The following is an 11,346-nucleotide window of genomic DNA, read 5'->3' as shown; positions in this document are numbered from 1 at the left end:
GGTTGGGTTTTTTGAGGCAGGCTTTCACTTTGTAGTCCAGGCTAGCCTTGAACTCACTGTGTAGCACAGGCTGACTTTGAACTCACAGGATCTTCCTTCCTCAGCCCCCACCATTGCTCTGGTACTGGGAATCCAGACATGCACCACCACACCCAGATTCACTTTCAATCTTCCATCATGTTGTAATGTAGACACTGCTTTTTCTCTACTATATAGGAGGCCAGTGCTGTACCTTTCTGACATCCCAAGATTGCACTATACATTTCTCTATTGTCCACTTGCAACATGTTTTCCAGAAATCTCTACCTTGTTTTTGCAAATATTTCCTGTGCTGATCATTTGGTGTTCTGTAAGCAGCAACTGTCCAGTGTGACATTTGGGCTACTTTTTGAAATAGGGGCAGCAAGCCTACACACAACATCATACAGTTTGTTATTGGATAAATAAAGACCTGCTGGCTGAGTTCCAGGATAAATTTCTAAACCCAAGGTGTTAAAATATCTTCACATCCTCCAGGGCATATATTTTTATGTCATCTTTGGAAGGTTTACCTGACATATATTACCAAAAGCTTCAATAACCACAAAACAATGCAAATTTTTCAATTGCCACATATTTGGATGGTATATAAATTGCTTGACAGTTCAAAACAAAGTTTTCAAAAAATAAGCAAATAGCCAAATTGTCAGATTTTTTTCTTTCCTGATAGGGCTTTTTGTCATTAGGCTGTCTTGAAGGAAACCAAATCTCTTCAGTGTCATTATTGTATAAAAATCTCAATGCTACCTCTCAAAGTCACTTCTCCATAAATTCTTCAAATTCTGACAGAATGATAAAGTCCTGCTATAAAGCCTTTTAGTTCAGATAGTGAAATGTCATGATAAATACACTTTTGAGTGTTACTGTTGGTGTATATAGAATGTCTTACTTGTATTTCATTATTAGTGTATTTCACATCATGTAGCATATCATCCATTACAAACAATTTCCGACACTGAATTGCAGTGTTGACGTTCTGCCACTAGGTTTCACCTCTGTCAAGAACCTAATGTTTCCTTGACTAACTCTGTGCCCTGAGATCTCCATCTAAGCAACTACATCGGGGACAGCAATGTGTAATACAAAAGTGATGTTTGAATGCCTGTCATCTTGGTCTTCTAATTGTGCAACATTTCTAATGTCATAGCAATTAGTACTATACTCTCTTTAAAATAAATTTTAATAAATGGTAAGAAAAGAAGGAAAAGAGACAATAACAAAAATTTAAGGTTTCTTGAAAGCAAGCAATAATATTCAGCCATATGTCCAATCTTATGTAGTTATATCTGTTAATCTGAGCAACAGATTTGATGATAAAAATAGATAATATATCACTCATTGTTAATCAACTGCTCTTGTTTTAAAAATATGTAACACATGTATTGTTGTATGTTACCCTGGTTCCATCTTTGTTTCTGATTTTTATTCTTGCTTTTGTTTTTACTCTTCAAAATAAAATTGAATTAAATTTTAAAAAAGAACCTAATCACATTTCCTGATCTCATTCTAATGTTGGATCCTTTAGGCATGAGTGACCATTTTATAGCACTTTGACTAGGCAAACAATTTATTTGCATTACTGTTCTCTTCCTCACCTGAATGAAGGTCTTCATTCTGCATTTCTCTGTCATATTTGCTCCATCTCACTACTACACCTTCTCTGGCTTACATGATCTAAGTTATCATCAGTGGCTGAATCACCTCATGGCTCACTCTCAACCTCTTCCCAAAGTTGTAAAAGTGGATTTTCATGCAACATTGTACTGAATTGGGCTAATTCTGGGCCAGCCAGATGCTCGGCAGCTCACTGAGCATGTGGAGACAGGTACAGCCTGTGATACCTGGGATTAGCTGGCCGACACCTCCACAGCCATCCCACATCCTCAGAGCAGCTGCCTGGCCCCTAACAAGCTTTAATCTACCATGTAACTCAGTGTCTTTGCATTCCTAGTTGATTCAAAAGAGAAAGACATAAAAATTATAATAGTTTTATTAATATTTATCACTGGAACCTACTTTTTGCTAGACATTTTATTTTAATGATTTATAATCTGTCTAACAACCTTGTAATAAGTATTGTTATTATTATTCATATTCCACGGATAAGGAATTTTGAGTGACGTGCCTTGAATGTTACAACTGGGATTTATTCCCATTAGCTTCATGCCAAAGCCTGTGTTCTCCTTGTGCCAGTGATTAAATGGAAACCAACTGAAAAAGATCTTTATTAGTTTTTGTTGCATTATAGAAGACTGAGCATTCTTTATTTTAAAAATGTAGACGTGCTTGAGGTAGAAATCAAATCTACTTCTCACATTATTATTGATGTTATAAACCTTTTATTTACAAAACAATACATTCATATAATAATTTCAAAAACAATTTAAGGATATATAGATGAAAATTACAAGTCTCTTTTCTTTCCCTCCAAGTCCAAATCCCACTTTCTGTAAGCAACCACTGCAACAAATTTCTTTCGTAATCTTCTGAAATTGTAATTGCATTTACAGGCAAAGAGAAAGTGTGTGTGTGTGTGTGTGTGTGTGTGTGTGTGTGTGTAAGAAAGAGACAGAGAAACAAAGAGAAATAGAAGATCCATTTGGGGAACTAACTTTTAAAAATAAGTTTCTGCTTCTACCCATGCTGGAAGCCTTCAATTTCTGAACACAGATTTCACTTCTTACCACTGTAGAATTTTCCTGTTGGAGGGTCCTTCTGAGGCTTCCTTCGTGGCAGATAGCTCCGACTGACAAATGATCTGACTAAAGTAGCATTATCAGCACAGAGAGGGGACAGCATTCAGCCAGTAGAAAACCTAGCATGGTACTTTGTCTCTATAATCTCATTCTGCAAACCAAAACAGAAGGAAAGAAAATCAAGGGAATATTGAGCTAGTATAACTCAAGTGAGAGTGTTCCAAGACCTTAATTGCATAGGAATTAATATTTAAGCTAACACTTAATCGTGTTTCCCTGTCTATATAGGATATAAAGAGAAAAATAAATTACTAAAATATCCCTTTGTCAAGATCACAGGGGATACACTCATGAGAAATGAAGAATGCTAATTACAAGCTGCTTACCAAAGACCCATGTTTGCCAGCTTCCCCAGTCTGGAAGGCAAGTCTGAAATAAAATATTAGTACTGAAAAACTCATTTTGTATCTTTGAAAAGGTGTTTTACAGCAAACATTTTAATACATAAGATTTACCCAGATTGATAGGATTTCCTATTTTACATTGTATGTAAAATCATGTCAAGGATTAAAAGCAAATACATGACAATTTAAGAATCCTAACATCTGTCCAGAACATAAAGATTTCTTGATGCCCACTAAACTATCCATATGTAAGTATCTGAATGCTTGACAGTAGTATTAGAATCTACCTTAAGTAGCCTCACTGAGGAGGTTGGCAGTGCAAAAAGCACATTTCTATTCTGGCACTTTGAAGACTCTAACTGGAAAATTAATGTAATTTTTATTAAAGACAAAGGGTTACGTCTCATCCAAGCAGGAGTCAGAGCCTTTGCCTTCATTCATGAAGGCCCCTTGAAGTTAGAATAAGGCAGAAAGTCAGGTAGAATTAGGATGTCCCACTTTGATCAAAAGCATGTGTGCTTCACACAAATCCCCAGCCTGGCTGTTGAGCTGTAATTCTGAGAGGAGTACAGTGTGTCTAAAATTGTTGCCCAGTCTCTTTCATTCTGTTTGTGAGAACTACCAGAGTACAGCCTCTTTGCATTTCATCTCTCTAACAAGCTCCTCCTCCCCATCCTGTTATCAGCCTCTATTCCTGTGTGCTTGCAGTTCAGTAGGAGTCAGATATTATCCTTGAGCAAGTTTGTTTATTCACTCATGCTTTCATTTGAACCCATAAATATCTAGGATATTTTAGGCAGTAATGTAGGGCCTGGAGTATAATAGCAAAACAAAATACTATTCTCTCGAAACTTTTGTTTTGTTTTGTTTTGTCTGCCGTGCTGGAGATTGAACTCAGGGCCTCATGCCTGCCAGGCAAGTGCTCTACAACTCAGCTCCCTCCCCAGCTTACTTTCTTTCTTTCTTTCTTTTTTTTTTTTTTTTTCGGAACCAGGGATTGAACTCAGATCCTTGCATTTGCCAGTCAAGCGCTTATCCTACTGAGCCATCGCCCTGGCCCCCCCAGCTTACTTTCTAACAGGGAATCAGAGAATAAGCAAAGACATCACAGACCATTGAGAATCTCTTAGCTTAAGTGCCTAGGAAGATAAATGTTTCAGACTTGTGAGTTTAGAATATTTTCACATACATACTGAGATAGTGTGGGGGTAGCACCCAGGGCTAAACACAAAATTCATTTATGTTTCACACATCTTATCCATGTTGCTAATTAATGTTTATTAATACATTTCAGCGATGTAGAAGAGTGAGGTTTGTGCTTGGAAACTGGTACACAAACATAACATATCTTGATCACTTTCAGTCCTTTACCCACCTCTCTTTTTCCTCTCCCCTGCTTCCTTTTCCCACTTCCAGACATCTACTTGAATGTAATCCTTTATAATATTTTTAGTGCATTGGATTTTTAAAAAAGAAGCAAGGGAGGAAGGTCTTGCTGTGTTTCCAAGACTGGCCTCAAACTCAATTATCCCCTTGACTCAGACTCACAAGTACCTGGGCCTACAGGCATGTACCAGGCTGTGTCCCATCACATGAGATCAGATGTAGAACTTTGCACTTGTGACATTATTTCAGCGCTCAAGAAGTTTTGGGATTTGGACCACAGTGGATTTCAGCTTTTCTGATTAGGAGTGTTCAACCCTTATAAGATTCAAATGCTGTGAAAAAATCAGTTAGGGCAAAGGACTAGGTAGGAGGGGAGGAGAGGGCATTGAGGAAAGCCTGGCATGGCTAAGCAGAGACCACAGGCAATGAAGGAGGGAGCCAGGTGGTTCCCTAGGATTGCCTTGGTGCTCTGGGCAGAGTAAGGGAAACTTGAAATCACTCAAGAAGGAGTATGCATGGCATATATAAAGAACCGCTGAGAGGTCACTGAGTGTGGAACAGGAGAAAGAATGGGGAACAGTGGTGGAAAATGGGGTGAGACACAACCACACCGGAGCTTTCAGGGACTGACTGGATTTATCTGAGTAGGTGGGAATTGGATGATGATATTGAACAAAAGGATGTAGCCTGATTTCCCTTTAAAAGACTAGTACCGGTTGACAGAGTCCCCCACAGATAAACAAGGGCACAGCTAGAGGATGCAATCAGACACAAGATCATGGTGGCTTAAGAAGAACTGGCTACAGAGTCTTAGTGTTCAATTATATAGATTGTTCACTACTCAAGGGCATCTGGCTCTTCTCATCAGAAGGAGCTAGGAGCTGTGTGCGTCCCTGGGAATGGGGGAGCTTTTGTACAATCGTGTCTTTTTCTGAATTGTGCACTGGTGCTCAAAGTTAATGGTCGCCATGGCTGTGGTGAGTAGCAGCACAAAAAGGGGGGAAATGGTCTTATTAAGGATAGATTTGAAGAATGAAACCAATATAATTTGCTAATAAAGTCATGAAAAATGAGGAGCTCAACTAATAACAACAATCAGTGAAGTCAGTCAATATCTGGCGCCTCCGTCAGCACTGTCATTACACTTGAGTACCTAGAAACAGACCCGGAAATCAGTGTACTAGAAATCCACGAGGAAGTGTTCTTGGGAGTGTCACCCAAGGAACCGTGGGGGTGGAGGGAGCTGGATTGGCACAGGGGGACTTTGAGCTGAGATGCATTCTCAGTGAAGGTGCCACCTGCTTCATGGGCACTCTGGAACTCAGATGGCTCTCTGTCTTTTAATCTGGGTCAAGACCAAACCTTCAAAATCCTGATCCTGGAATCAGGAAAAGGGTGACCTCCTTCAGCAAAGATAGTCCCCAAAGAGGACTGACCGTCTGAGGAGTAGGCCCTTCCCTGCTGCAACAGAGCATCCCATGTCCCTTTGAGCCACTCCATGTCCCTTGCCTGTGGTACATGTTCCATGCTGCTACTCTTAACTACTTAGTCAGACACAGGCTCCTCTAGATTTCCAGACAGCTACCAACAGTCCCTCCAAATGGCTACACAATGAAGTCTACTGACTTTATATGCTTTTGAAAAAGAATGTACACATGCCTGTGTACTCAGCAATCTTCAGTGTGCAAGGACTAAAACTCTACACAGAGCAAAAAAGTGATAGACTCAGAGCTCTTCAACATGCAAAGATCCTCAGTGAAGTCTTCACATGTTAGTATCTAAGCCCAGGATCTTTCAGTTTGCTGATGCAAGTGGAAAGATGAGTGGGTGATGTGACTGTTTGGGATAATTTAGGAAAATCTCTTGAGACTCACTGCTGCTCTGATTAGCCCACCTGACTGTGTGGCCCCCCAGTGTGGTGTTGCCATGGCTGTAGCTCTTCATTAAGATACTATTGAGAGGGCTAGCCAGATAGCTCAGCAGACTAAAGCACCTGCTTAGGCAGTCACAACGACCAGGATTTGATCCCCAGCTTGCCGTACTGGTCCTGCCCACAGGGCATGCTAGATGGTGATTGAGACTGGTCATGGTGATGCACACCTGTAATCCCAGTGCTTGGGAGGCTGCAAACAAGAGGATCACTATAAGTCTTATCTGTGTAGTGAGACCCTGTAGACTATATATATATATTATTGAAAAAGCGACCTCAGGTTACTACCAGGTGCAGATCCATCTGGGTCTGCATGTGCTGAGCCATAAATCTTATTCAAGGCACTTACTCTTTTAGTATCTGTGAAATAAGGAGAACCCCTACTCTGTGTGGCTCAGAAAAACCTGACTTGAGCAGCTGCAAATTATAAACTATAAAACTTGATACAAGGGCCAGCAAGATAGCTCAGTGGACTAAACACCTGCTTAAGCAAGCGCAGGGACCAGGGTCTGATCCCTGGCAACACATGCTCTGCCTGCCCCACCCCTGGGCATGCTGAGCCAGCCACCCAGACCAGGTGTGGTGGTGCACCCCTGTAATCCCAGCACTGGGGCAGCTAAAAACAGAAGGATCACTATGAGTCCAAGCTGCGCAGTGAGACCCTATACCAAGTACATTATTTAAAAAAAAAGAAAAAAACCTGGATACAATTTTGAGCCATTATAAGATTTACAGAGGAAATCCAGAGCTGAGTTAAGCTTGACAGTTTTGACAGTTTACAAGTATAAGAGACTATAAAAGTAGAGAGAATACTTATTTTATTTAACTTGTGAATTAGGCAAAGAGCTATTTTATTATTTTGTACACATATGCCACTTAAAAGGCAGATTCACAATTCTACAAGTAGGATGGCCTGTCTGAGGCACAGCCTGGAGCTCAGGATCAGATGAAACAGCAGTGTGAGCTCCTCTTGTGTAGGGGTGGGAGGCGCTGATGGGTGGGATTCGGCAACAGTGGAGGCATAGTCCGCCCCTTGCTGGCAGAGCACAGGAGCAAACAGCTGAATCCCCAAACAGAATGGAATGTGTGCAATACAGAGAAATAGATAGCTTCTCTAGGTCCAAAGAACGGAGGCATTTTTATTAGGGGAGGGAGAGCAACAGAAAGGATTTCTTACAGAGGTACAATTTGCCATGTACTGCTGTGAATGGACAGGATTCTGAAAGTAGTATAAGCAAGCATAAGGCACAGAGACAGGTAGCAGAGTTCAACCCAGCATAAGAATGGTTCAGTGTGACAGGAACAAAGATAATGTAGAAGGATATTAGCTAACACTTATGGAGTACTTCATGCATAGTAAGCACAGGTCCAAGAATGGTAACGGTGCTTCTCTAGTGATCCTGTACAACAGATACTGTTAGCCTGTAGCATGAATGAGCAATGGGGGCACAGAGATTGAGAAAGTTACCTGAGGCCACCAAGCTAATAAGTGGCTGAGGTAAAAGCCAAACCCAAAACAATATCATTCAAGAAGTCAAGGTGTTAGCCACTGTGGGGCTGCATTTTGAGAAATCTGAGAGCTGAATGCTGAGTCTGATTGACCTTGCCATGGAGGTCTTAAAGAGGGGACATGGTGTACTCTTAACTCAGTAGACCAGGATCCCCTGAAATTGGCCCCTGGGCTTCTGGTGGAATAATTCAGGGTGTATACTGGCCAGCAAAATCTTTAAGTTCTATGGGTACTGTGACATGTACTTGAAGAACTATATAGCTAGTCAGTCTCATGGAAATTGTTACTCAGAATGCTGCTGTATTTTCTTTAAGTGTGTCAAATTTAAGAAAAACTTTATTAAAGAAGTTTGTGAAAGAAAAGTAAGTCTTTTTTTTTTTTAAGGCAAGGGCTTGCTATGTAGTTCAAGCTGTCTTTGAACTCACTATGTATCCAGGCTAGCCTCAAACTCATGGCCATTCACCTGCTTCAGCCTCCCAAATGTTGGGATTACAGGCATGCACAAAAGTAAATATTTTATTTCATAAATTTCTTTAATAAAGATTTTTTAATGTTCTTGAATTGCTGAAGCTTGAGGAAGTACTAGATGGGTATTGGAAAACCGTTGAAATATTTTAGAATAAGGAAGAGTATGTGCATTTAAACTGTTTATGGAAATTAATCCTATCTCATTTTTAAAAAAAATTTATTTATTTGTGTGTGTGTGTGTGTGTGTGTGTGTGTGTGGCCAGCTCAGTCCACCAGGGGGTGGGGCTGGCTGGCATGTGCTGGGGGATTGAACCACAGTCCCTGTGCTTTGCTAAGCTTGTTCTAAGTAGGTGCTTTAGACCACTGAGCCATCTCACCAGCCCCCTCCTGTCTCATTTTTTAGGATCAATTAAAGGGTTAGTGGAGGAATATCTGGAGTTGTTTTGTTGATCAATATTTAACAACACCAACACACACACACACACAAACACACACAGAGAGAAGTCACTCTGAGTCTTTAAAATGAAAATTCAATGGAGAAAAATGCTTGGGTTACTTAGGAGATAAAAGTACTGAGGATCCAAAGGGGATGCATTAAGATGGCCCAGGAGGCTGCTTCCACCTCTATGCCTCAGAGATGAAAAGAAAACTTGGTGTTGGAGCCCGTGAGCTGTGGTCACTGGCAAAATCCTGAGATCACACTGGAATCTTGCTAGAAAGAGACACAACCACAGTTTAGGTGACATCGCTATAGGTTGGGACAGACAGAGAAAAATACACTTCCATCTGTCCAGCTCTCCAAACTCCCCTTTCCAGCAGCTCTTATTGGGTAAGCCCTGTCTAGGAAACGCAGTCATCTGCAGTACAACATGGAAGAAAGGGAAGGACCCAGCACCAGCGCTGGGGCTCTATATTCTGTCTAGGAGGTGTTATGGTTTGTATCTAGTTGTCCCTGCAAAGTCTCACGCTGTCATTGGGACAAGCTTCTAGAGTTTGTGATTAATTCATGATCCAATGCGGGGATTATAGGTGTGAGTGCTACACTTACCCTGGGGTGAGTAATCTGCATACAACGTGAGGAGGAGAGAGAAGGTAGCTAGCTGCAACAGCTGCTGCTCCTCCCTTTGCCCTTTGCTGTCTTTTGCCGCCAGGAACTGCTGCCCTCTGCCCTGTCTTGCTCTGCCTTGGAGCCAGCAGAGTATGCACTGAAACCTCCACGCACTGTGAACTAAACAAACCTTTCCTTCCTTAATTTTGGGTGCCAGTATTTTGTCCCTTCAATGAGAGAAAAGTAACTAAGATAGGAGGTAACGTGGTGAAGCCAACAGAACCAGGATGCAGAGGGTGCCTTCTCAAGGCCTTTGTTCTTGAATCCTCTGTTTAGTAGTTCTCTTCATTTTACAGATGTTCCACCTCATGAGTGGCATTTCATTTCCATTCACTTCCTGAAATTCCATTCCATTCTATTTCATTCCCATTTGCACCATAAGGTTTTCTTCTGTTGTTGCTGTTTTGTTTTCCTGTTACCATAGTTGTTGCTTTACTGGTCAAGTTGAAGAGCAACACATTGATGACAATTAACTTAAAACAGTCAGTTCGTGTTTTCCTAATCATAGTATGGCTTTTCTATGCAGCTATTATCTCCACTTCCTTTCTTGGCTAAAATTTGTTAAGGCAAGCCTCTATATCCTCAATATTTTGGGAGGTGAAATAGCCCCAAAATAGCCCCAGGGTTCATCAATAAACATTTCATAGATGATAATATCAATTGCCAATTGTGAATATATAGTCTCCTGACATCTATTTAGGTAACTTGACAAGTTTTAAAATCAAAAGCAATAATTTTTTCCTTCATAGTTATCAGAAGCTAAAAATATTGCAAAGCAATATTTAAGGGAGAGAATAGTGAAGGTTTTCAACTCCTAAAATGGAGAATATTTTGAGGATGATGGTGAATATTTAGCATTGGCCCTGAACCACACTTTCCACCTGGAAGGATACTGTTTTGCTCTCTGGAACTTCTTGCCCATCAAGAGTTACCGGGAAAGTTCAAGAAGAATTTCACTAGAAACATTTGTTCTTTTGGTTGCTCTCCTCTTTTTCCCTAGGACATTGTTTTCATGTCAGCATGATCTTGGCTGAAGAAGAATTTATCTTTCTTGATGTTTTCCTAAACTAAGAGTAAGCAGCTTAATTGCCTGCCTTGTCTGTGAGTGTTCTGCTATTCTGCTAAGGGAAAGGTGGTTGCATAAGGCTTGAGCTGGCCTGTGGAATAGTGAAGGGTCAGGTGACTGTCTGGCAGATCCTGTTTTCATTATGCACTACTAGAAACTAGCATACTATGTGGGAAATCTAACAAAAGCTAAATCTTTCCTTCACTAGTTACATCTCAGTTTCTTGAATGTTCTCAGAAATATCCTTGTATAAAGAGGGCATGGACTGGGCCACCTCTTGGAAAAAGAGAAAGCAAAATCTAAGCTTGTCCTATAGAGGAGTGGCCCTAAATATTTATCACTTCAGGCACATGGAATAAAGAGATGAAAATCTAATCTCATGTGCATAGGCTTTCAAATCTTTACTGCTAAAGGACTGTGGCCCAGTCTTTATTATTACCTTTAAGAATGACTTTTGTCTCTTGGAGAATTTATTTGTCTTAATCTTAGGTCATGCTTTGGAAAAAGTAAGGTAAGAGGCAGTGAGGTCAAGCCATCATTTAAAAAAGAAAAAAAATGACACATTAGCAATATAAAATAAGTATCTGTATGTGCCATCCAATATGCAAAGATTTGATTCACTGAAACTACAGGACTGATATGGATACAAGAGGTGTTTAGAAACTTTCTATTAATTGAATATTTGATTTTCAAGACACAATCTTACAACAATATAATTAATTCATCTATGATGTAGTCA

The 11,346-nt window shown here is 40.4% G+C and overlaps 1 protein-coding gene and 1 pseudogene across 2 annotated transcripts in view; both read left to right on the top strand.

The window, feature by feature from the left end:
• The window catches only part of Mamdc2 (MAM domain containing 2), a 195,338-nt gene that overhangs the window by 26,765 nt on the left and 157,227 nt on the right, over positions 1-11,346 (top strand). The gene's annotated exons all lie outside the window — the stretch shown is intronic.
• LOC105742963 overlaps positions 5,494-11,346 on the top strand; it is an 8,896-nt pseudogene continuing 3,043 nt past the window's right edge.

This window comes from Octodon degus, unplaced genomic scaffold (genome assembly GCF_000260255.1).
Source record: "Octodon degus isolate 3935 unplaced genomic scaffold, OctDeg1.0 scaffold00087, whole genome shotgun sequence".
In the NCBI taxonomy this organism is placed as follows: Eukaryota; Metazoa; Chordata; class Mammalia; order Rodentia; family Octodontidae; genus Octodon; species Octodon degus.
Note: the sequence above shows the minus strand (reverse complement) of the source record. Positions and strands in the feature narration are given on the sequence as shown.